Raw genomic sequence first — 23,966 nt, 5'->3', positions numbered from 1 at the left:
CACGCACATTCACGCACAGCAGCTGCCAGAACTGGCCCCAAACGCCCTATTTAAGGACAGTGGCTGCACCAGTAATCCTTGCTCCTAAATTTCCTGTATTCCTCCGATTACCTGACCCAGCTTGCCTCTGGACTTCCCTACTGCCTGATTCCTGATTTTGACCCTGGCTTGCTGTATGGACTATGCTTCTCTTGTTCTACCGTGCATGACTCTGGTTTGCTCTTTACTACTCTTCTGCTTGCTCCACTAGATCCCTGTGAATGACCTTGGCTCTGTTATTGAACATGCTCCTGCCTACTCCCTGGCTTGCCTTCCTGTGTATAACATTGGATACCATCCTGACTAAGCTTCTTCAGTCTGGTCCTGCCAGAATTATCCTGCTTCTTCCATGGGCGCCACCTTGCCTGTAGTCGCTTGCCTGGTTCCGCTACATCTCCAGGTGAAACGGAGGTCCTGCCATCTGTCCTGACAGACCAGCTGATAGCTCTTCATTTCTGCTGCGCTGCAAACAGCTTCCAGCAGATCAACATAAATGGCACCAGTGCTTCTTTCAGCCTAGCACTCCCTGTTCTCACCTTCAGGGATGCTTTGTACTTAGCCTCAAGGGATGTCCCCTATTAAAATCATCTTCAGACCAGGTACGTGAGAAGTATGCTCCAAGGTTTCCCACGTGAAAAATGTAACAAACACTAATATATCCCTTGTTTGCTGGTAAAAGGGACCCAAATGAGAAGTCCCCCCACCCTTTCTCATATCCTTCTGAGACACATCACAGGTCCCAAAAAGCTGCAAGACAATTCACAAAGCGCAGCGTAGCTCCCGCTTGCGCAGTGGGAAGCTGGCTGTGAAGCCACAAGGAGCCACAGCCGGCTTCCCTCACTAGACCTAAGACTGGAGCTGGGGACCAGAAGAACCGACCCGGGTGAGGACAGTGCTGGATCCTTGGACAGCTAAGTATCCTTTTATTTAAAGTCAGTGGATACAGTATTTTTTTAAGGGAACTAAAGATCCTCTTTAAAGTGGAACATCACTCTCCCAATCAACAATAATTATTTTTAATCCTCATGTTGCTAGCATTAGTAAATAGATAGGAAAGTATATTTATAATTACTTGTTTTAAACTTTTTTTTACATTCCTTGTTACTTCCTGGTTTCCTGCCTAGGCAGATGATGTCATGCATCCCAAGAGTCTTCAGGGGAGGAGGAGGGGTTTTCTCAGCTAAGCACAATCTTCTGTATGAATACTTGTACTAAAGGCAGGACGTAAATGCTACATGAATCATTTGCCCTTACTCAAGATGGCCACAACCAAAAATGCTAAGGAGTGATTGATTTTCAAAATGATTTCTCTGCAAAATGCTTTCAATAATAAAAATGAATTAAATAGCGTATTTTGGTTTGTGGTGCTCAGATTCAGTGAAGATCCGCTTTAACTGTTCTTACTATGCTGCCTCCTGTGAAGCCATTTCATTTTCCTTTGTTTGGGCTTATCTAATCGTTCCCCCTCTCAAGGCACACATTGGGGCTAGGAAAGCAAATAATAATTTTTGACAACATTTTTGACAAATATTTATCATGTTTAATGGATCTACATTCTGCATAACATACCATTTTTCATTGTTTGCCTAGTTTAGCTACCCAATGAAGATTGCCCGTGGTGATTGTCTCTGCTATATTCAGGCCAGGCATAGAGGTCTCAGAAAGGGATAGTCCCTATTACAACAATTGAAGTCATGCATGAATCTATCTATTGTCGCCGATGCCGCCCACTATTCAGGTGTAAAAATGGGCAACAGGGTGGTGTAAGAAAGTTATCAGTCTCTCTTGAACTTGGGCTACACATATTTCGATGTGTGTGTAGCGGGCAGCTGTTTTTCTCTAAGGGCCCTGCTTTAAATTTAGAGGGTAGTCAGAGGAATAGTTATCTTTGATTCGTTTTCAAATTTGAGCCTCTGTTTCAGCCATGGCTGTACTGCAGGTGACCACTATTTTTGTCTGGGGTGTCGGTTCCACCCCAGGTCAAGGGTGGCAGCAGTCAGATCAAGGTGTGTTGGGTATTCTTTATCAGCGGCCAATCAGTGGGGGTTGATCGTCTCACTGTGAATGCTGGGGGAGAGTATTTAAGGGACAGTAGTCACTGGTTCTGGGTCGTCGTCCCACCACCCCTGTGTGTGGCCCTCCTGGCCGGGGGTGCGTGTCCAGAGTTCCTGGCTCTGGGACCACATTGGTCTGGAGTCGTGATTTGCCGTGTAGGCCAAGTAGTCAGACTGGGTCTACATTAACAAAGTGGTCCTGCGTTGTCTGTCCTAGAGGGAGGAAGCCACCGAATTATATACCTGTTCTGGAGAGCACAAGCACGAGGCTGGTACATTAAGGGGAAGCCTGAACTTCATTGAGGGATGCACTAATACTGAAAGGCTGAGCAGTGGTCGCCTGTCAGTTTCCTGAACTCACAAGTAATTACTTCAAGAAGAGATCCGGGTGCTTAATCCTAACGTGAGAGGATTCTGGACCGAACGTATCTCCACCTTTGGGAAGGTCGGTGGCAGAGACTGTACCAAAGTTCCGTGTGACGCCCCGGCTGCTATAACTAGTGAGAGAGGCCTATCCAGGGGCACAATACCCACTCTGGCTAGAGTGGCGACGAAAGTTTATGATTGGAAGCAGGAGTGCTCCTGATTAAGTTTTACACCTGAACCCACTACCTATACCCTATTTCACCCCTTCAATCCATTGTTCGTTCTTTTACCACATTTGGTAAATAAAGCAAAGAAAAAGGAACACAACATGTGGATATTGACTCTTTTTCAGCTCTCATCAAGCACCCTAGATGGCAGAAAAGTAGAGGTAACATGCCACCCAAAACAAACCAGCAGCTCCTTCGGGGGTAGTGCTACACGTGATTTTGACCAGTATGTGCGATTTTGACCAGTTACAATATATAAAATACAACCAATTCGCAGGGATCCTCAAACTACGGCCCTCCAGCTGTTGTGGAACTACACATCCCATGAGGCATTGTAAAACTCTTAGGCCCCGTACACACGACCGAGTTTCTCGGCAGAATTCAGCCAGAAACTCGATCGGAGCTGGATTCTGCCGAGAAACTCGGTCGTGTGTACACTTTTCACCGAGGAAGCCGACGAGGAACTCGTCGGGCCAAATAGAGAACATGTTCTCTATTTCCTCGTTGTTCAATGAGGAAAGTTGGCCCGCCGAGATCCTCGGCGGCTTCAACACAGAACTCGATGAGGAACTCGATATGTTTGGCACGTCGAGTTCCTCGGACGTGTGTACGGGGCCTAACATTCACAGACATGACTGGGCATGATGGGGATTGTAGTTCCTGAACAACTGGAGGGCCTTCGTTTGAAGACCCATGAAGTGCAACCTATAGCAAAATGCCACCTCCGTGCTAAACCTTTGCAGAAGACCATAGCCAGTTGGTCAATGTATACTGAAACCATAAATGTGGAACTCTGAAGCCTCGTACACACGACCGAGAAACTCGACGGGCGAAACACATCGTTTTGCTCGTCGAGTTCCTTGTTAGGCTGTCGAGGATCTCGGCGAGCCAAATTTCCCCATTCCCGTCGAGGAAAAAGAAGACATGCTCTCTTTTTGGCTCGACGAGATCCTCGACAGTTTCCTCGTCGAAAAGTGTACACACGACCGGTTTCCTCGGCAAAAAAAAAAAAAAAACAGCAAGTTTCTTGCTGGTTTTTGCTGAGAAACTCGGTCGTGTGTACGAGGCTTGATCTGCAGCTCAAATATGTCCATAAGCTACATGCAGGGTTCATCAACATTTTGGGTATTCTTATCTGACAAACGGCTTCCTAACATCCATCCACCATCCATAAACGTCTCATAGCACAATGAACTGCTGAAAAGAGAAGTATTTATCTTACCTACACTAATATGTATTGATCCCTCATAAAGAAACAAGCGATATCTAATTAAATACCTACCCATTTGATGTACACACCTTCGTCATCAGTGTCCTAAAAAATAATAGTGAAACATTTGATTAACAAAACTAGGAATTTTACTTCACTGAACAAGGGTGCTATTCACAAATAATTATAATTTCCAACACTGTATTCTTTAGTGAGCTAGGTAAGGCTGCGATTAGACCATTTTGTACCACAATATCCTGAAAAAACACCAGGCTTCCAGGAATATTTATGCCAATACATAGCCTAATTTCTAAGTATTATGTGCGCATCCTTCCTGTTTGCTGAATGCCTTTGTAACTAATTTAACATCATTTACTGAGAAGATATTGTCCCTGAACACACTGCCATAATAATGATTTACAATGATGCATATGCATTCCTGTCTCCAGCAAGCATCCTGGTTGCCCACAGTTTCTCAGCGGTGAGCTGCTACTGCCAGTAACAGTAAACTTATAAGAAAACAAATGTATAGCATATAACAGTAAATTGCTGGATGCAGGCTCTTACAGTGTCACATGTTCTTTCTGTACTAAGTGGTATTTAATGGAATCATGATTGTATATGATGCAAATGTAGAATGTTCGAAAAAAATTATCAATAACCTGGAATAGTACTGCCAGAAAATGTATTTTGCGTACGATAGTTAGTTAAAAGTAAGTACGGTAAGTTAAAACGCCTATATTAAAAAACCCACGCACTATACAGGAAGACCTTTGATGAAACTGACATTTGATAAAACAAACAATGACATACTGCAGATCTCTGAACACTGCTGCCATATATCACTGTATGATAGTACTCTGCAATTAATTCTGACCAAGGTAGTATTTGCAAGTTATTTTATCTGTAGACTTATTTTATGTAAAGATAATTTCTTTATTGTTCATTAGGGAATATAACAATTCTTAGACATTAGGTCACATACAGGAAGTTGAGACACAGACATATATATATATATATATATATATATATATATATATATATATATATATATATATATATATATATATATATATATATATATATATATATATATATATATATATATATATATATATATATAAAAGGCTAGGTTCATCTTTATGAAGAAAAAATAATAAATTATTTTTGCAGGAAAAAATGTGCATTTATTTTCTTTTTACAAGTAGAGCATTGCACCGCGATCAGTGAACTATGAGTACGTTGTCAGACTCCTGCAAACGGTTCCTTTAGCTCGAACCCTTTGAGTTGCAAAGTGAAAAATCCCTTGAAAACTGATTAACCTATTTGCCAGTTGTACATTTTTTTTAACCATTTTGGCTATTGGTCTGTTTTTTATCCTATTTAGGTAGCTTATTGTCACACCTTTTTTCGTTATGGTGGATGATTGGTTGTCCTCCATATTGCTAATTTACTCATGGCAATTTCCATATTTGATTGGCTCTTTTTCGTCAAGCCTTGAGAAGCTGATCCCTTCAAATGCCCTGGTAGCTTGATCTTCACATCTGTTGGACCTCTCAGTGGCTTTGGCAAACCCCCGAAGTGGGACTGCTTTAGCATGTCATGAATGTCTAGGAATTACTAAACTCCTGTTTCACTGACTGAATGATGAAGAAAAAAAATAGAATTTTTGTACTGTTAGCCTTTTTCTTGAAGTCCATTAAAGCCCAACTCTGGGAAAAGTTAGAAGCTCTCCTTTACGATAGGGCTGTACCCACACTGCAAGGGTTAAATGCTGGTTTCTCCATACCAACATGCACGGATTCTGCAGGACATTCCCGCATACACACCTGATTCCCGCAGTCCCGAAATAGCACAAATTTTCCTGCAAAATGAAGATTGTCGGGCATTCCGCGACCAGGCTGCACCCCCCACCTCCCCTTGTCACTTTGTCACTTCAACACCCCCCCCCCCTGCTCCACAACTTTGATTGCCGGAATTAAAAAAAATGGTGTCCCGCGACAGCACCCCCGCTCCACAACTTTGATTGTCGTAATAAAAATAAAAAAATGGCTTACCGCCACGGCAGCACCCCCCCCCCCCCTCAACAACTTTTATTGCAAGAAGAAGAAAGATTGTCCCGCGGTGGACATTTGGAAAGTTGGGAGGTATGGTTTCTCCAAGGGGGGTGAGAAAAGCACTTTTGCATACCTGATCCTCTTTTTCCCTGTCAGACAGCACTCCCACATGCTCTGGCCACTGTTTACGGCACAGGACTCTGAAGGAATGGCCAAGGGGCTGTTCCTTCATAGCGCATGCGGAGGTGACATCACAAGCTGCGTGTATGTTAAATATCTCCTAAACCAAGGGAGTCAATCACAATTTCATTGTGGGCCGCATCAGCATTTATTGCCCTCAAAAGGTCCGGTTGTATCCGTAAGATTAGATGTCCAGCGCATCCCCTCCCCTTAAAATTGCATGTCAAGAGCCACCCCACCATCAGAAGTTGAGTCCCCCACTCTACCTTACATCACAGTGCAACCCTCTTACCTTATGCTGCTGCTGGGAAGAAGCTGGATGCATTGCTTGAAAGCAGAAAGTGAGGCCCTGCACACACGATCAGTCCAAACTGATGAAAACGGACTGAAGTTCAGTTTCATCGGTTCACAGATGAAGCTGAATGATGGTCTGATGTGCCTACACACCATCAGTTCAAAAACCTATCGAGCCCAACGCGGTGACGTAAAACACAACGACGTGCTGAGAAAAATGAAGTTCAATGCTTCCAAGCATGCGTCGACTTGATTCTGAGCATGCCCGGGTTTGGAACCGATGCTTTTGCGTACTGACTATCGGTTTTGACCTATCGGTTACCAGTCCATCAGTTCAATTTTAAAGCAAGTTCTAAATTTCTGAACCGAAGGATAACAGACTGATGGGGCCCACACACGGTCGGTTTGGACCGATGAAGCAGAACTTTAGTCCGTTTTCATCAGTTTTGACTGATCGTGTGTACAGGGCCTAAGGGTCTGGAGGAGGACCAGAGGAAGGCTGGAGCTCTCCTGCACCTGCAGGAGAGGTGTAAGGAGCCACACGAAATGGCACGGTGCACGTTTAGGAGATACTTAAGGCCCCTTTCACACTGGGGCGGGAGGTGCGGTGGCAGTAATGCACCACTATTTTTAGCTGCGCTTTACCCCTAATTTCGTGGCGATATTCAGCCACTAGTGGGGCGGTTTTACTCCCCGCTAGCTGGCGAGAAAGGGTTGAAACCGCCTGCAATGACACTCCTGTATTCCAGGGGAGGGGGCGAGCACGACATTCCACACCAGGGAAAAAGCCTTACATTACTGTGTGGAGTTACAGACAGAAGAACAGGAAGTGAGGAATTCTCAGAAGAAATGAGGACATTTAAAAGCAAAATTGAAGGATGAGGTAAGTGAAAGAGGACTGCACTAAGGTAAAGGAAGCTATTTAGGAAAACATTTTTTACCTTTAAAACCCCTTTAAATAGCAATATTATGCCCAAACTTACAAAAGACAAAAAGCACAGTAGAGGTTTTAATACAAAAATGAAGTGACTGCAGATAATACAGCAGTGTAAACTGGCTAGCAGCATGTAGGTAGGCTGCCCTTTTCAGCACATGTGAGCAGCACATGCAACTAAGCATTCTCCCTAACAGACAGAGCTTCAGGAAATTAATTTGTTCCTGCGCCAATCTCCTATCTTGTCCACGTGAACAGATGTAGGCCATGGGCTACCCCTCTCTGTCTCTCTTCCTCCTGATCACCAGTCCCTTTTAACCCCTTTGTTGCACAGGACACCTTCTCACACATGCCTGCATTTTCTGTGGTCCAGGTTAGTTCTCTAGGAATCCATCCAAACACCCAGGAAACAGTAATGAGGCCAGGAATTGCTTTGCTGAAAACTTTACTTAAGTGGTTGTAAAGGCTAAAGGTTTTTTTACCTTCATGCATTCTATGTCATATGCATGAAGGTAAAAAACCTTCTTGGTCATATGCCGATGGTACCATACACCTGCATGCCTGGCCCGAATAATTCCCCAATATCCTCCCAGCCGGGGACGATGTTCCATATCTGGTGGTACACTGCCCTATGGCGACTAAACTGTGGATCTGGTTTACGTGCTTTTACGAACATTACTTCACTTAGATGTAAAGAGAAACCCCCCACAAAGCCTTTCCTTTCAAACCTATAGAATCCTTATTGCAAGTAGAATGCAAGCTGGCAATGCGCCTCTTTATCGAAACCAAACCAACTATAGCGAAAGCCTGGAAAACTCCAGAACTCAGTTTTGAAGTGAAACATCTCATGAACAACATTATGGTCAATGAGAAATTAACAGCTATGCTCTGATTCCTACGACCAATTTCTGCGAGTTTAGCAACCCTGGATATCCCTTTACGATTTGACCAAACGTTACTGACATTATGATACTTTTAGGCACATTGTCCTCTGAGACCACTCTCTCTCTTTACTTCTTTACTCTTTCCTTCTTTACAGCATTCTCACCTTTCTCCTCTTTAACCAAAAAGGTCCTCCTCATACTGTTATGCCGCGTACACACGATCGGTTCATCTGATGAAAACGGTCTGATGGACCATTTTCATCGGATGAACCGATCGTGTGTACAGGGCATAACTCTCTCTACACCTCAACTGACTAACAACCTCCCAGGTTTGCAGCCGAGAGCAGGCTACAATTCAGTGTCTCTCAAAGTTTATAGTTTTGAGGCTTGGTTGCATCCAAGGTCCCTTTCACATGTACGGATCCTGTGAGGATCCGTACATGTGTATTTGCTTGCTCAGCGCGGGATCACTCCACTGATCCCCGCTGAGCGGGCAGATGACAGGGTGGTCCCTGCACACTGTTCAGGGATCACCCTGTCAGATCTCCGCTCTCCCCTATGGGGGGATCGGATGAACACGGACCGTCTGTCCGTGTTCACCCGATAGGATTTTCCTCCGTCTGCAGAATCGGAGCATTGCGGACACTGATGAGATCAGGTGTCAGCGGATGTTCATCCGTTGACACCCGGCTATCTCATAGGGATTAATGTATTTATCTCTTTTTCATCCGTAAACGGATGGATGAAAAAACGGACATACAGTCCACATGTGTGAAAGGGGCCTAACTTTTTGTTATTTCTACTGATCATTATGCTTTCTTTTTTAAGAAACGCTAGAGCACTATGTTATTACTGTGGTTCAGTTTACCCATTGTAATAATTTACTTACCGTGATTGCCTTCCACTCCATTGTATTTTGGAAGTGAAGTCACATGTATCAGTTTCTAATGCTTGTCAATTGGTTTTGTATACCTATGCTATTTGCTAATAAAAGTCTTTGTAATAAAAAGGTAAAAAACCTTCTGCGTGCAGCATTCTCCTGCAGCCCCCCAAACACTTACCTGAGCCCCATCATTAAGTGATATGTCAGAGACCAGCGGCTCCTATTGCTGTCAATCACAGCCAGTGAGGAGGGAACAGGGGGTGGGACTGAGCAGCGCTCTGTGTGTCTTATGGACACACAGAGGGGGCCCGGAGGTTAGCACGCACAAGTGCCCCCATATCATGTGGCTTGCTATGGGGGCACATGGCCAGGGGGAGGGTTCAGGATCGCTGGCAGGGGACCCGAGAAGAGGAGGATCAAAACCACTGCATCTCTTTTGATATCAAAGGAGACAGGAACAACAAGCGCCCAGAGGCGATTTAGTTCGCAAGTGCCGCGCTATATAAGTTTTTCATTCATTCATTCATTCAGAGCAGGTAAGTATAACATGTTTATTATTTAAAGAAAAAAAAATGAGCCTTTACTATCTTATTAAGTTATTCAGCAATAACTGTCCACATCTTGGAATTACTTTAATGCAATGTTGCATGTAAGTCCAGAACATTTGGTATTATAGAGTCAAAGGCATCTCATCAACATCTTGGATCACTTTGTGATATTCACACTTTACAGGTGTAGCGCCCTGCTCCTGTTGAGTAGGCGCTATGTTGTAAATTTAGTTACCTGAGCTGTAGTTTAGCTCAGAGGATTATACCAAATTGTGGGTTTCTGTTCTAGTCCAGCTGTGTTGCACATGTTACCCTTGCCTGCAGGTGTCGCTGTCACCGGGAGTCAAGGTTGGGATTGTAATAGGCTCAGCGCATTGGGTGCTTTCTTCCCAGAAGCAGCCCAGTGGGCGTGGTCAACCCGCTGTGCATTCGGGGAGAGGGTACTTAAGGGGCAGACACCCTTCTGGCGGGGTCTTCCGATCCTGACCTGATGGCCCTCCTGGCCTCAGGGTTGCGCTGACAGTGTTTTCCCGGTCTCTGGGCCTGCTGGCCTGAGGCTCCACAACTGAGAGTAGGCCCAGGAGTTTCTGGGGCCTACTGGTCCAGGGGTGGTCCTGTGCTGTCTTGCCTGCAGGAAAAAGCTGAGCAATTGGGGACTTAATTGAAGGACGCACCCGGATCAACTTGTCTCACTGTATTTTCGGCCTGGCTGAAAGATCCTGGTACAGTGAGCTGTGTACTTTCTTTGAAATTTCGCTAAGTGTATGCGTGGTTACACGATCCTGTGGCAGAGGGCTGTGTAACCACCCAACGACACTCATCGAGTCTGTGGCAGAGACTTTTAACGAGCTTCGCACCGGCTGCGAGGTCAGTGAGAGTGGGCCTATCTGGTGGATGCTAAATCAAGCGTGGAACCGATTTGTCCTCTGGATCTAAGACTGTACCCATGATCCGCAAAGCAAGGTACCTGAATCTTTCCTATCCCTCTACCCCTCTGTTGAGAACCTGTTTAATAAAACTCTTGAAGAAAAAGAAACCAAAGTGTTGGTGCGGACATTCTTTTGAATAACTCTTCAGGAGGGACCCCTAAATAGAGTGTGGTGAACAGTAAGGTAACGGCAGGCCCAAAATAAACCAGCAGCTCGTTCAGGGCTAGTGCTACACTGCTCACAGTTCAGGGCATGCTGCTTATGTTCCAGTAGACCAGAGACCTCCACTGGTCCTTCCTGACTTCGCCTAAGGCACAATGGATGCCATCCCACACTCCGCAAAACCACTCTCCTCTCCGCAAACAGCTAACTTTTCCAAAAAGGTCCTGGGGGTGACTACTCCCATCCCTCAAGTAGGCAGAGGGCAGGGCAAGCCAAAAATAAATGACCTATCAGGAAAGTGACCAAAAATTAAAGGGGAACGCCAACTTAAAGTGGTTGTTAAGCTACTCTGACTAGTTTATATAATCGCTCTGTTTCCTAATCCTGTGTCCCCCTGTGTGTGTGTGATTTATAAAAAGAATGCTGATTATACCTAATTTATAACCCATCAGCACTCACGTGACCGGTGGCTCTCTGCTTTCCCCGTCTGGCAGCTGCAGCATCTGGGGCCAAGATCCCCCTGCTGACGTCAGGTGGGACAAGGAGAGGAGGAGAGAGACAGCTGATCACGTGAGCGCCGCTCTAAAAATTAGGTATAATAATATTTTTTTTTATAAATCACACAGAGGTGGAAACAGCATTAGGACACAGAGCGGATGGTATGAAAATACCTCTGTTATTTCAGCAGCAGGAGGGGGCGGGCACTGTCATGAGTTGACAGGTGGGAAGGGGAGGGGGAGAGCTGACATGAGCGGGTGGATGATGGAGGCATTTAAACTGACCACAGTATCAAGGCTCAGCAACCATGATGAACGGTGGTCAGTTTACTATTATTTCAGGTTTTACAGGGGGGGCAAATTACACAGCACAAGCACTGTATAAGTGCTGTACAAAAAACGCTTCAATCTCTGTATAGCGCCCACCCAAAAAATCCAGGGGCGCTATTTCAAATGTAAGGGATGTCTGGGCCAGTACTTGGGCCCAGGCCTGTTTGATTGATACAAATTTTGCCTCTGCTCTGGCTGTGATACTATCTGGTAGTTTCCCTTGTTGCCTGCAGGTGGTGTTGCCATCTCAGGGTTATGTTGAAACGCAGGTGTACCATGGTGTATTGGGTGTCCCTTCTCGGCAGCGGTGCAGTGGGAGTGGTGACCCCGCTATGCATGCTGGGGAGGGGTACTTAAGGGGCAGATGTTGTTTTATCAGGGTCTTCGTCTCGTGGCCCTCCTGGCGCGAGGTGCGTGTGTGTGAGCCTGACCTTGGGGGGCCACGTTGGCTTGGGGTCGCTTCGCTGTTGAGTAGGCCCAGCTATGCTGGCTGGGGCCTGCAGTCCTACAAGGGGATCCCAAGCTGTCTGTCCACAAGGGAGGAAGCTGTCTTGATGAAGGAAACCAGGGGAGGACCTGCCCTGGAGGAGACCGGCAAAGTGCTAGTGTCTCGGGTGAGGCCTGGTGACCTAATTAAGGAGGGATCCACTATATTAAAAGCCCTGCAGTCTGCCGGTTCGGCTTAAAGACTTTCCTACTGCACGGCTGGAGGTTCGGGATATTGCAATCCTGTGGCAGAGGGTTCCTGGACGCATCCAAGTTCATCCAAAAAGGTCTGTGGCAGAGACCAAGTTCATCCAAAAGGTCTGTGGCAGAGACCAAGTTCATCCAAAAGGTCTGTGGCAGAGACCAAGTTCATCCAAAAGGTCTGTGGTAAAGACCGTCTGGACATTAGTTTGTGCATCATCCCGGGTGCTAGGCCATGTGAGAGGGGACTATCCGGTGAGCAATAACTCAATAGTTGCGAGTGGAGACTGATTGACTTTTTTAGCATTCTGTACAGCGCACCTGAACCTTCCCCTACTCTTTTCCTCACTTCTACTCTCTCGTGTTCAAGTTACCCTGCAGAGAAAATAAAACCCAACTGTTGAAGGTTTTACATCTGTCTGGACATTGCATTTATTATGGACTTCCACACCCTAACAACGAAGCTTAAAAGGTAATGTGCAAACCCAAAACTAAACCAGCAGCTCCTACGGGGGTAGTGCTACATCTGTATAAAAGCAGAACAGCTTGCAACAGCAAATATAGGCTCAAAGTTACTGTAGACCGGGCATATGCAATTAGCGTACCTCCAGCTGTTGCAGAACTACGATTCCCATGAGGCATAGCAAGACTCTGGCAGCCACAAGCATGACACCCAGTGTCAGAGGCAGCTGGAGGTCCGCTAATTGCATATCCCTGCTGTAGACAAAAGGTTCAGTTTTTCATCTCCCTGATATGAAGCATGACTCCTTACTGCACTCTCCATAATGTAAAATACATTTTAAAAAAATTCACTGAAAATCCTTAGAAGGGATGCAGGAAGTAGAGAGAGAATTTGGAAATCTGGTACATAGATCTTGTCAATAAAGCTACTTTGACATGGGGTGGAATCCGCTTTGCTCAGGAGGAGATCTGTCTGCTTTGCTCAGAGCAGAGGGATGACAGGTCCATGTCTGCTCAGTCTATGCAGCGCAGACACGGACCGACGCTGCTCTGCTGTATCGGCGGTTGTGTGTAAACAGACCAGCTGTCCGTTTACACCCGACTGCCCTCCAATCTGATCTGCCTATAGAGAGGAGAACAGATCCCCTTCGATTTATTTCTAGTGGATCAGATTAGATTGGAGGTAGACGGGTGTAAACAAAAGCAAATCCGTTTACACCCACTGGCCCATGGGAATATAGGGACCATCTGATCACGTCCACCTGAAAAACTGACAGGTTGGCGTGATTAGATCACCTGTGTGAAAGAGGCCTATTTCCGCGAAAGTGAATAAAAACAGGTGGGTAATCCAAAGTGCTGGCATTTATGCAAAATATATATCTATACAATATTTACAAGCCCTCACTACCAGGCTGAACAAGCCTACAGCTTGTCAGCTTCCACATAAACTGCTTAACAGTTTTTACCAACCTCCTTGCTCTCACAGACCAACACTATCTGTGTTTCCCAGGCAGAGCAAAGGCTGTCTGCTCAGGTGAGCTTAAATTGGCCTGGGGCAGAGGGCCAACACCCGTACTGGATCAGAGCTCAGAGATCCCTGAATGTATAAGAGAGGAGCCTGGGAGAGGTATAAACCCTGAACAGAACTTTCCCAGGCTCTCTCTGGGATGCTCTGCTACAATATATATATATATATAACAATTTTTGTAGGTTTGCCCCTACAAGGTTCTATTTCGGTGTTAGAAGGGCTACTCATATTTTTGTTAAACATTTTCATCTTAAAATAATACATATCATACAGTTTCACCGCTGTAAATGTAAACTCCAAAGTATCAGTTGGAACGGCAAAAAAACACACGCATCACGCATTATTTACACAATTCCTTGCCTTTCCTTTTCTTAGTAACCTGCTCTCCATTAGCTATAACAAAAAAGAAAATGCTTGTACCAACATGCTTGAAAAAAGCTTGAAAAACGTTAAAAGAAGCTTTCTAGTAGACTACAAAAAAACATATAAACACAGACTAATACCTCTTTAATAATACGTGTGAGAGATCTCTCTTCTATTATTTTATTTGGCAGAGCAGGTACTTTTATTTCAGAAAGAGGGTGACGATGGAAAACAGCAAATCCAAAGGCCAAAACACTGACTTGGCCAACTTCCAGAGGCTGATTACTGAGAGGTTAATTTGTCTTTCCACTGTCTGCCTGGAAAGTATTTCCACTGTAATTACAATAACTTTCCGGCTAATTTTTCCAATGATATGAAATATTTATAGATTAGAGAACACTTCTGCCACGTGAAATGGGTTATCAGTTATTTGCATGTTCATTTTGTTCTTTGGAATGGTAATACGTATGAGATACGACTTTAGGCTGGTATTCACGACACTGCAGCTAGACTTAGCCTACAGCATGTACCGCTAATTCAGTCTTGTGTTTTCTTTTAAATGACAACATTATTGCAGCATCTGCAGAAATAATTGTGTTATATTACTCCTAAATTAAAGTACAGCTTTATTTTTATAATGAAAACCCTGTATGGATCCCCTACCTCAGTTGTATCTAGTATGCCCCCACGCAAACCCTTGGAGGCAGCGTAGATCTACTCCACACAGCCCAACCCTCTGCCAGCCAATCAATATTTTCATCCATTTTTTCGTCAACCGCTTATGCTTTAGTGTACAAACATGATTACAGTTTCCATGGAGATGAATGGACCAGATGATAGATCACATGACAATCCCAGACAACTGTTAAAGGAGTTCTCTGAGCTAAAACTTTTAACCCCCGCTGTGCCCGGGCTGTAAAACTATACAAAATAAACCTTCACTTACCTGCCTACGATCCCCCGTTGTTCCGATATCGCCGTCCCGTTCTCCGGTCCTGGTCTCTTCCACTTCCTGGGGGTCGGTGACTCACAGTGCGCTCAGCCTATCAGCGGCCGCAGAAATGTCCCATCGCGGCCGCTGATAGGCTGAGCGCACTGTGAGTCACCGACCCCCAGGAAGTGGAAGAGACCGGGACCGGAGAACGGGACGGCGATATCGGAACAACGGGGGATCGTAGGCAGGTAAGTGAAAGTTTATTTTGTATAGTTTTACAGCCCAGGCAAAGCGGGGGTTAAAAGTTTTAGCTCAGAGAACTCCTTTAACACTGTAATACAGTATTAATGTGTTACTAAACCCAGGGCCCCGCATTCACTATATCTGGTCCCCCACAGTACACAGAACATGGAAATGCATTCGTTTTAGTAAATATAAACTGCTAAATACCTTTTCTCATCAGCAGTATGTAACAGTCTTGTGACTTCTATTAGTGTCTGGTTAACCACTTAAAGCGGATGTCCGCTGAAAAAAAAATATTAAAAGCCAGCAGCTACAAATACTGCAGCTGCTGACTTTTAATATTAGGACACTTACCTGTCCTGGAGTCCAGCGCTGTCCGCAGCAGAGGACGAGTGATCGCTCGTCACTCTGCTGCCCCCCCGCCATCCTAGGTGAGGGAACCAGGAAGTGAAGCGCTCCGGCTTCACTGCCCGGTTCCCTACGGTGCATGCGCGAGTCGCACTACGGCTGTCGATTGGCTCCCGCTTTGTTCTGGGAGCCGAGTGTTCCCAGAACACAGCGGGGGGGGGGGGGGGGGTAGGTGACGTCATACTCGCAGTTTACCCGAGACTGTGTGGCCGGAAGTGGGTGAAAATACCTGTCTTTAGACAGGTATCTGCACCCCCCTCCCCCTGAAAGGAGTCAAATGTGACACCGGAGGGGGGGAGGGTTCCGATCAGCAGGAGTTCCACTTTAGGGTGAAGCTCCGCTTTAAGGACCCCTTCATGCCGATATACATCGGCAGAATGGCACGGCTGGGCACATAAACGTATAGGTACGTTGTCCTTTAAGCCCAGCCGTAGGGTCGCGGGCGCACGCCTGTGGCACGCTCCCGCGACCCGGTCCAAAGCTCCGTGACCATGGGATTCGCGGACCCGATTGCCGCTGGAGTCCCGCGATCGGTCCCCGGAGCTGAAGAACGGGGAGAGCCGTGTGTAAACACGGCTTCCCCGTTCTTCACTGTGGCGGCGTAATTCGATCGTGTGATCCCTTTTATAGGGGGACACAATCGATGACATCACACCTACAGCCACACCCCCCTACAGTTGTAAACACACTTGAGGTCACACATAACCCTATCAGTGCCCCCTGTGGTTAACTCCCAAACTGCAATTGTCATTTTCACAATAAACAATGCATTTTAAATGCATTTTTTGCTGTGAAAATGACAATGGTCCCAAAAATGTGTCAAAATTGTCCGAAGTGTCCGCCATAATGTCGCAGTCACGGAAAAAATCGCTGATCGCCGCCATTAGTAGTAAAAAAAAAGAATTAATAAAAATGCATTAAAACTATCCCCAATTTTGTAAACGCTATAAATTTTGCGCAAACCAACCGATAAATGCTTATTGTGATTTTTGCAGTATTAAACCCAACACCAAAAATGTAAGATGTATATTGCAGCTTACCAATCCAAATTTTTTAAAGTAGGTTTACGATTTTGTTTTGGGCTGCATTCATAGCCATCTCGGGCTGCATGCAGACAATGAGCAACAAGTTAGACACCCCTGCGTTTAAGGTTTTAGAACAACTTTGAGTTGGTCATACACCATACAATCTACTTTAGATCTGCCATCAGCTATCCAGTGCAAAGGCCTGCCTGACTGGATATAAATTGAACAGAATGCTTAGGTTTGTCCTTATAGTTCCAAAATGATATTTTAGTAAATCTAAAGATTGTATAAAAATTGCACAATCGAATTGCCATTTGTAAAGCCAGCTTTACAGTGAATTACCACAAATGTTATGCTGCCCTCTTTTACTTTTATAATAAAAAATATCACAAAAATGTTTTATTACTCAGATACTCAGATAAGTACAGGCAGGGCTTTTTTTCAACGGTAACGCGGGGAACGCAGTTCCGGCACCTTCTGGACTGATTGTATGTAATGGCAAGGGGTGCTGGGGTGTGCTGCAGGGTATTGATGCTCACTGCTGGGGATCTATTTTTGCAGGGGGGTCTATTGTTGCTGGGGTGGGTTTATGTTGCTGGTTGACAGTTGTTGCTGAAAGAGATCTACTGTTGGGGGAGGCGTCTATTGTTGATGGCAGCCAGAGAGTCTATTAATGCTGGCTGTGCGGAGATCTGTTGATGCTGCCGGGAGTCTATTGTTGCCAGCGGGGGGAATTTTGTTGTGGGTGGTCCATTGTTGTTAGGGGATCTATTGCTGCTGGCTGCAGGGGGATTTATTTTACTGCTTTTCTTGATATTATTACCATATTCCATACAAATTACTTAGCACCACAAAATGATACTTGGTTCTATATTGTCTAAAAGGGACGGTACTGGGAGGTGGGTAGGGGCGGAGAAAGTGGGTGACTTGGAAAGGGGGTGTTCCTGCACCTATTGTCTGAGAAAAAAAGCCCTGAGTACAGGCATACCCCACTTTTAAGTACAGGTTTGTTTTGGGCGGCATGTTACCTCTATTTCTTCGCCGTCTAGGGTATCAGATGAGCGTTGAGAAAAAGTTCAATGTCCACACTTTAGACTTCTTTTTCTTTGCTTTATCTGTCGAACTTGGTAAAAGGATAAAATAAGTAGTTGAAGAGGTGGAAGGGTAATAGGTAGTAGGTTCAGTTGTATAACTTTTGTTCGGAAACACTCCTGCTTCCAGCAATGCTGCTTTCGTCGCCACTCTAGCCAGAGCGGGTATTGTGCACCTGTATAGGCCTCTCTCACTAGCCTAGCAGCCAGGGTGTCACACGGAAACTTGGTAAAGTCTCTGCCACAGACCTTCCCAAAGATGGAGGTATATTCGGTCCAAAATCCTCTCAGCACAGGATTAAGCACCCTTATCTCTCCCAAAGAACTTCTGATAAAATTAGAACTGACAGGCGATCATCATCCAGCCTTCCAGTAATAGTGCATCCTTCAATGAAGTTCAAGGCCTCTCCTGAGATACCAGCCTCTTGCTCGGTGCTCTCCAAGACAGGTTCTTCATCGAGTGGCTTCCTCCCTCAGGACGGACAGCTCAGGAACACTCTACAAGCGTAGACCCAGTCTGACTACCGGGCCTACTAAGTAGATCACAACCCCGGACCAACGTGGTCCCAGAGTCAGGAACACTTGAACACGCACCCTCGGCCATGAGGGCCACACACGGGAGGTGGTGGGACGACAGACCCAGGATTGGTGACGACCCCGGACTAGTGACGTCTGTCCCTAAAGTACTCCCCCCCAGCATGTACAGCGGGATGATCAACTCCCTCTGATTGGCTGCCGAAGGGGAACACCCAAAACACTTTGACCTGACTGCTGCCACCCTCGGCCTGGGATGATAACGACACCCCAGACAACAAGAGTGGTCACTCACAGTACAGCCATGGCTGGAACAGAGGCCCAAATTTTGTGAAAAATCATACAGTCTGAGTCAACTAACTCTCAGACTACCCTCTAAATTTAAAGCAGCGCCAGCTAAAAAGTAGCAGGCCGCTACATACACAATGGGGTTTATTTACTATAGCTGGAAAGTGCAAAATCAGGCTCACTCCATAAACACAAATGAGCTCTTCCAGGTTTAATTACCAGGCTTAATTGAACAAGTTGGGGTTAGAAGCTCATTAGTTTTAGGTCAAAAGGTTGTACACCCCTGTTTTAGAGTCTACAAAACTATGGTATATACGTTTGAAAATCGATCAATCCTGATGTACTGATGGCCCATCTCATTTTTGGAGGCCCCAATTTCTCCTTTTTGTAAAGTAGACAGTCTGAGGTGTTCAGTAAGAGGCATGGTGAGTTTTTCAAAGTTGTGCTTTTTGTCACAATTTTTTGTAAAGTTAAGAAATTAAACCACCAGAGCAGTACAGCGTCATCATATGACTGGTGTGGTGGTGATTAGGGACACTGACTGCTGACAGTATGTAAAAAATAAAAATAAATGTATTAACAAAGATCAACACAATATTACACATGGAATGAAAGCCAGTCCTTGTGTACAACTGTCATTTGATCACTGTGATTGGTCATAGCAATCACTTGGTAATGGGGCCAGCCTGATACAATGATCTGTCATACGCTTTGTCCGGTGAACACAGAGGTTAACAGATCATTCTGCAGTGCAGCCCCTGGGGCGTGCATGAGGCACGTGACTGGGAGGACGGCATATGGCGTATACCCAGGATGGGAGAGCTTGGTCGTCATTCGTCTATAGGCTGGTCAGGAATCAGTTAAACCTTAACGTACTGAATTTCAAACATGAACCTATTGCAATTACAGGCACTGACAGGTTGCCCTATGACCAGATTTTAATCTAGTCATAGGGCGACCTGCCAGTGCCTGTGATTTCTATCCTGCAACCACTAAAGCTAGCCATACATGTTATTTTCTGATTGTATCAAATGACATTGTGATTTAAATGGGAGAACCTTTCAAATCTAAATTTATATATGATTGTCTATTTCGGATTAAGCTAGCCATGGACGGCTCGAAATTAAGTCATGGATGGCCCTGCAAGAACCTCCTGGTTCAACAAAATTGAATAAAAAAATCTAAATGTAGTCTCTGTTTGGCAGCTCCATTGTATTCAGTCTGGCTGCCTGAATACCATATATACAAAGCAAAAAGGAAAATAAACTGCACTAATGTGTAATACAATAATAACATTCTCTTTATCCACAGAAGACGTCAACATACGGCGAAACACGTAGCATGAGCGACGTGCTGACGTCACTGCAATCATGTAATCCCTGGAAGGAATGGTTTCTGTTTATGTGATGGCTGGTGCTTTTGTTTTTAAGGTGATTTAGACACTGACACAATGTAAGTGTAACCTTTAAAGACGTTTACAATAAAGTAATAACAATTGTATGCTGTGTGGAGCTTTTTTTGTTCTGGGATACCCCTATCACATCATTGGCAGTAAGACTGATATGTGAACCTTAGGAGGACCCTTAAATGCTGTAAAGGCCCCGGCTGGTTTATTAAGTGATTATAAAGTCTCGTTTTTTTTTAAGTAACTAACATGTTTAACTTACCTCCTCTGTGCAGTGGATTTCCACAGAACCGCCCAGATCCTCCTCTACGGGGGCACCCGAGCCAAGCTGAAGCTCTGTGTGTCCATGGCCCCCTCTCTCTCCTGATTGGCTAAATGGCTTTGACAGCTGCAGGAGCCAATGGTGCCGCTGCTGTGTCTAAGCCAATCAAGAGGGAGAGTTTCAGACAGCCGACGGACTTGTGGACATTGCTGGACAGAAATGGGGCTCAGGTAAGTATTAGGGGGTGCTGGGGAAGCTGCTGCACACAGAAGGCTTTTTATCTTAACCGCTTGTGGACCAGCTGCCACAGTTATACTGCGGCAGGTTGGCTCTGCTGGGCGAACCGTCGTAGCTGTACGTCGTTCGCTTTAAGCATAGTTAGCTGGCGTGCACGCTTGCCCGCTGCATCGCAGGAGTGCTGATGCTCGTGACCGGCGATCTCTGGGCACAAGAGGCAGAAAAGGGATGTGTGTGTAAACACACATGTCCCTGTTCTGTGAGCTGAGGAAATATAGATAGTGAGTTCCTAATAGCTAGGAACCACAATCTATAATTTCCTCCAAGTCAGTCCCCTCCCCCTTTAGTTAGAACACACATTAGGGAACACAATTAACCCCTTGATCGCCCCCTAGTGTTCACCCCTTTTCTGACAGTAATCAGTGCATTTTAGCACTGATCGCTTTCTAAATGCCAATGGTCACAAAAATGTGTCAAAAGTGTCCACCATAATGTCGCAATCCCAATAAAAATCAATCGCCGCCATTACTACTAAACTTAAAATAATAATAAAAATGCTATAAATCTATCCCCTATTTTGTGGATGCTAAAAGTTTTGCACAAACCAATCAATATACGCTTATTGTGATTTTTATTACCAAAAATATGTAGAATACATATCAGCCTAAACTGAGTAAAAAAAATCAATAAAAAAAAAAAATGGGGATAATTATTATAGCAAAAAGTACAAATATTGTGTTTTTTTTCAAAATTGACGCTATTTTTTTGTTTATAGCGCAAAAAATAAAACACGCAGAAATTATAAAACACTACCAAAAGAAAGCTCTATTAGTGGGAAAAACAGGACGTCAATTTTGTTTGGGTACAGCGTTGCACGACCGCGGAATTGTCAGTTAAAGTGACGCAGTGCCGAATCTTGCAAAAAATTACCTGGTCATTGGGCAGCCAAACGCATTAGGATAAAAACCTTCTGTCTTTACAACCCCTTTAAATTAAAGGGGTTGTAAAGTCAGAAGGTTTTTACCTTAAAGGGTTTAAGCCATAAGTGTGATTGACCTTCTGTAATATGAGGTCAATATGAGCTGGTAAGCAAGCATTTCTGCTTTTGGTGGTGGTGGCAGTGTCACTGAGGATCGTATTTTTATGGTGGTGGTTGGTGAGGACCTTATTATTTTATCACATGTGGATTTTATTTTATTTTGCTTTGTTTTATTTTATTTTTTGATATGTATTTGATTCCTTCATGGACACTAATCATTGTTAGCACAACTCAGTAAAGATAGTGGGCCATATTCTCGAAAAATATCCGCCTGCTGCGCTTAGGGCACTTACACTCCGCTGTCCCAACTTACTGGAGCAGGTGTTGTATTCCCCAAACACTTGCTCCATAAGTTGGGACAGCGGAGTGTAAGTGTCCCGGCGTAGCCTGGCGGATCTCCAAGGGGGCATCTTCTATTCAAATGAAGAGCGCCCCCGATGCGGAAGAACTGGGCATGCGCCGGGCTGCAAAAAGCCCAGTGCGCATGCTCCAGTTCTCGGCGGAAAACGTCAATGACGCCGACGTGTGCGTCATTGACGTAAAGTCGTATTCAAGAACGACTTACGTAAACGACGTACTCGACGAAAAAACACGACGGGGACCCGACGCCATCCGTAACATGGCCTACGCGAGACTTGCGGAAATGTAATCCTCCATATAGCAGGACTAAATTTCCGCTTACGCAAACGACGTTAGCGACGGTTACGCGACGCGAACTCGTAGAAGGCGTAATCGGCGTAGAAGGATCATTTGCATATGCAAATGACTCCTTCACGTAAATGCCATCTAGCGGCGGCCGGCGTCATTGCATTTAAGATCCGCCAGTGTAAGATGGCGGATCTTGGGCCAGATTCACAAAAGAGATACGATGGAGTATCTCAGATACACCATCGTATCTCGGATTTTTTCTGGTCCTATCTATGCACCTGATTCATAGAATCAGTTACGCATAGATAGGGCTGAGATCCTACAGTGTCACACTGTGTTACACTGTCGGATCTTTTTTTTAATTTAAAAATGGCGCCGGGGGCGTTCCCGCTGATTTACACTGAATAATATGTAAATCAGCGAGATACGCGAAATTCACGAACGTACGCGGACCCGACGCTGTGTTCTTACGTCGTTTCCGTAGCGGTTTTCCGTCGTATACTTACCCTTTCTAAAAGCAGGGGTAAGTATTGTTAAGTATGGCCGTCGTTCCCGCGTCGATTTTGAATTTTCCTACGTCGTTTGCGTACGCCGATTCACGAACACGCGCGTCGCAAGTCCCACTCACGTCGCAACCACTGACGTCCTATTGACGTCAGTGGGAGCAATGCACGCCGGGAAATTCCCCGGACGACGCATGCTTATTTAAATCGGCGCGGGAGCGCGCCTGATTTAAATATGACACTCCCCTAGCCGCGGAATTTGAATTCCGCTGGGGGAGTTAGGATCCGCCGTCGCAAGTTTGGAGGTAAGTGTGTTGTGAATTTGACACTTTCCTCACAAACTTGCGAGGGCGGATCTTAATTCACATAGGTTACACGGATCTAAAGATCCGCTAACCTTTGTGAATCTGGCCCCTTAAGTGTATCTATGCAAAAATGATTCTGAGAATCAGGAGCATAGATACACTGGCCAAAAAAGGGAGTTACGATGGAGTATCTGACTTACTCCATCGTAACTTCACTGAGAATATGGCCCTATATGCCTGAATACAATAGCCAGCAGTTCTGATTATTCTATCCATGCTGTTAAGCCCCATACACACGATCGAACCTTTGTACGACCAAAATCACATCAGAATTCCGACGGAATTCCATCAGAGTAAAAGAGAACGAGCTAGATTCAGGTAGCTCTTACGTCGGCGTATCTATTGATATGCCGCGTAAGTCAGAAGATGCGCCGTCGTATCTATGCGTGCTATTCACGGAGCTAGATACGCCTGAATTTCAGCTTCCTCCGCCCGACGTGTTTGTACGCCGTCGTATCTAGGGTGCATATTTACGCTGCCCGCTAGGGGCGCTTCCGTAGATTTACGCGTAGAATATGTAAATGACCTAGATACGCCGATTCACGAATGTACTTGTGCCCACTACACCATTTACGTAAGGCTTACGTCCGGCATAACGTTACCCCTGCTATATGAGGCGCAACTAATGTTAAAGTATGGACGTCGGAACAGTCGTCAAATTTTATGTCGTTTACATAAGTGGTACGTGAATGGGGCTGTGTGTAGGTTACGTTCACGTCGAAAGCATTGAGCCGACGTATCTTAGGGAGTATATGCGACGTGACTCTGAGCATGCGCGTGCATGTGCGGATCGTTAGTGAAAAAATTTACATCGGGTCAAGGCTACTTTGAATACAACACGCCCACTACCT

At 45.2% G+C, this 23,966-nt stretch overlaps 1 long non-coding RNA gene across 1 annotated transcript in view; it reads left to right on the top strand.

The window, feature by feature from the left end:
- LOC120941543 overlaps positions 1-20,156 on the top strand; it is a 170,101-nt gene extending 149,945 nt beyond the window's left edge. The window contains exon 3 of the long non-coding RNA XR_005749560.1: positions 19,968-20,156. This is a non-coding gene — a long non-coding RNA (uncharacterized LOC120941543). The remainder of the gene's footprint in view (positions 1-19,967) is intronic.
- Positions 20,157-23,966: the final 3,810 nt, after the last annotated feature.

The sequence above is a fragment of the Rana temporaria genome, chromosome 1 (assembly GCF_905171775.1).
Source record: "Rana temporaria chromosome 1, aRanTem1.1, whole genome shotgun sequence".
NCBI classification, from domain to species: Eukaryota; Metazoa; Chordata; class Amphibia; order Anura; family Ranidae; genus Rana; species Rana temporaria.
Note: the sequence above shows the minus strand (reverse complement) of the source record. Positions and strands in the feature narration are given on the sequence as shown.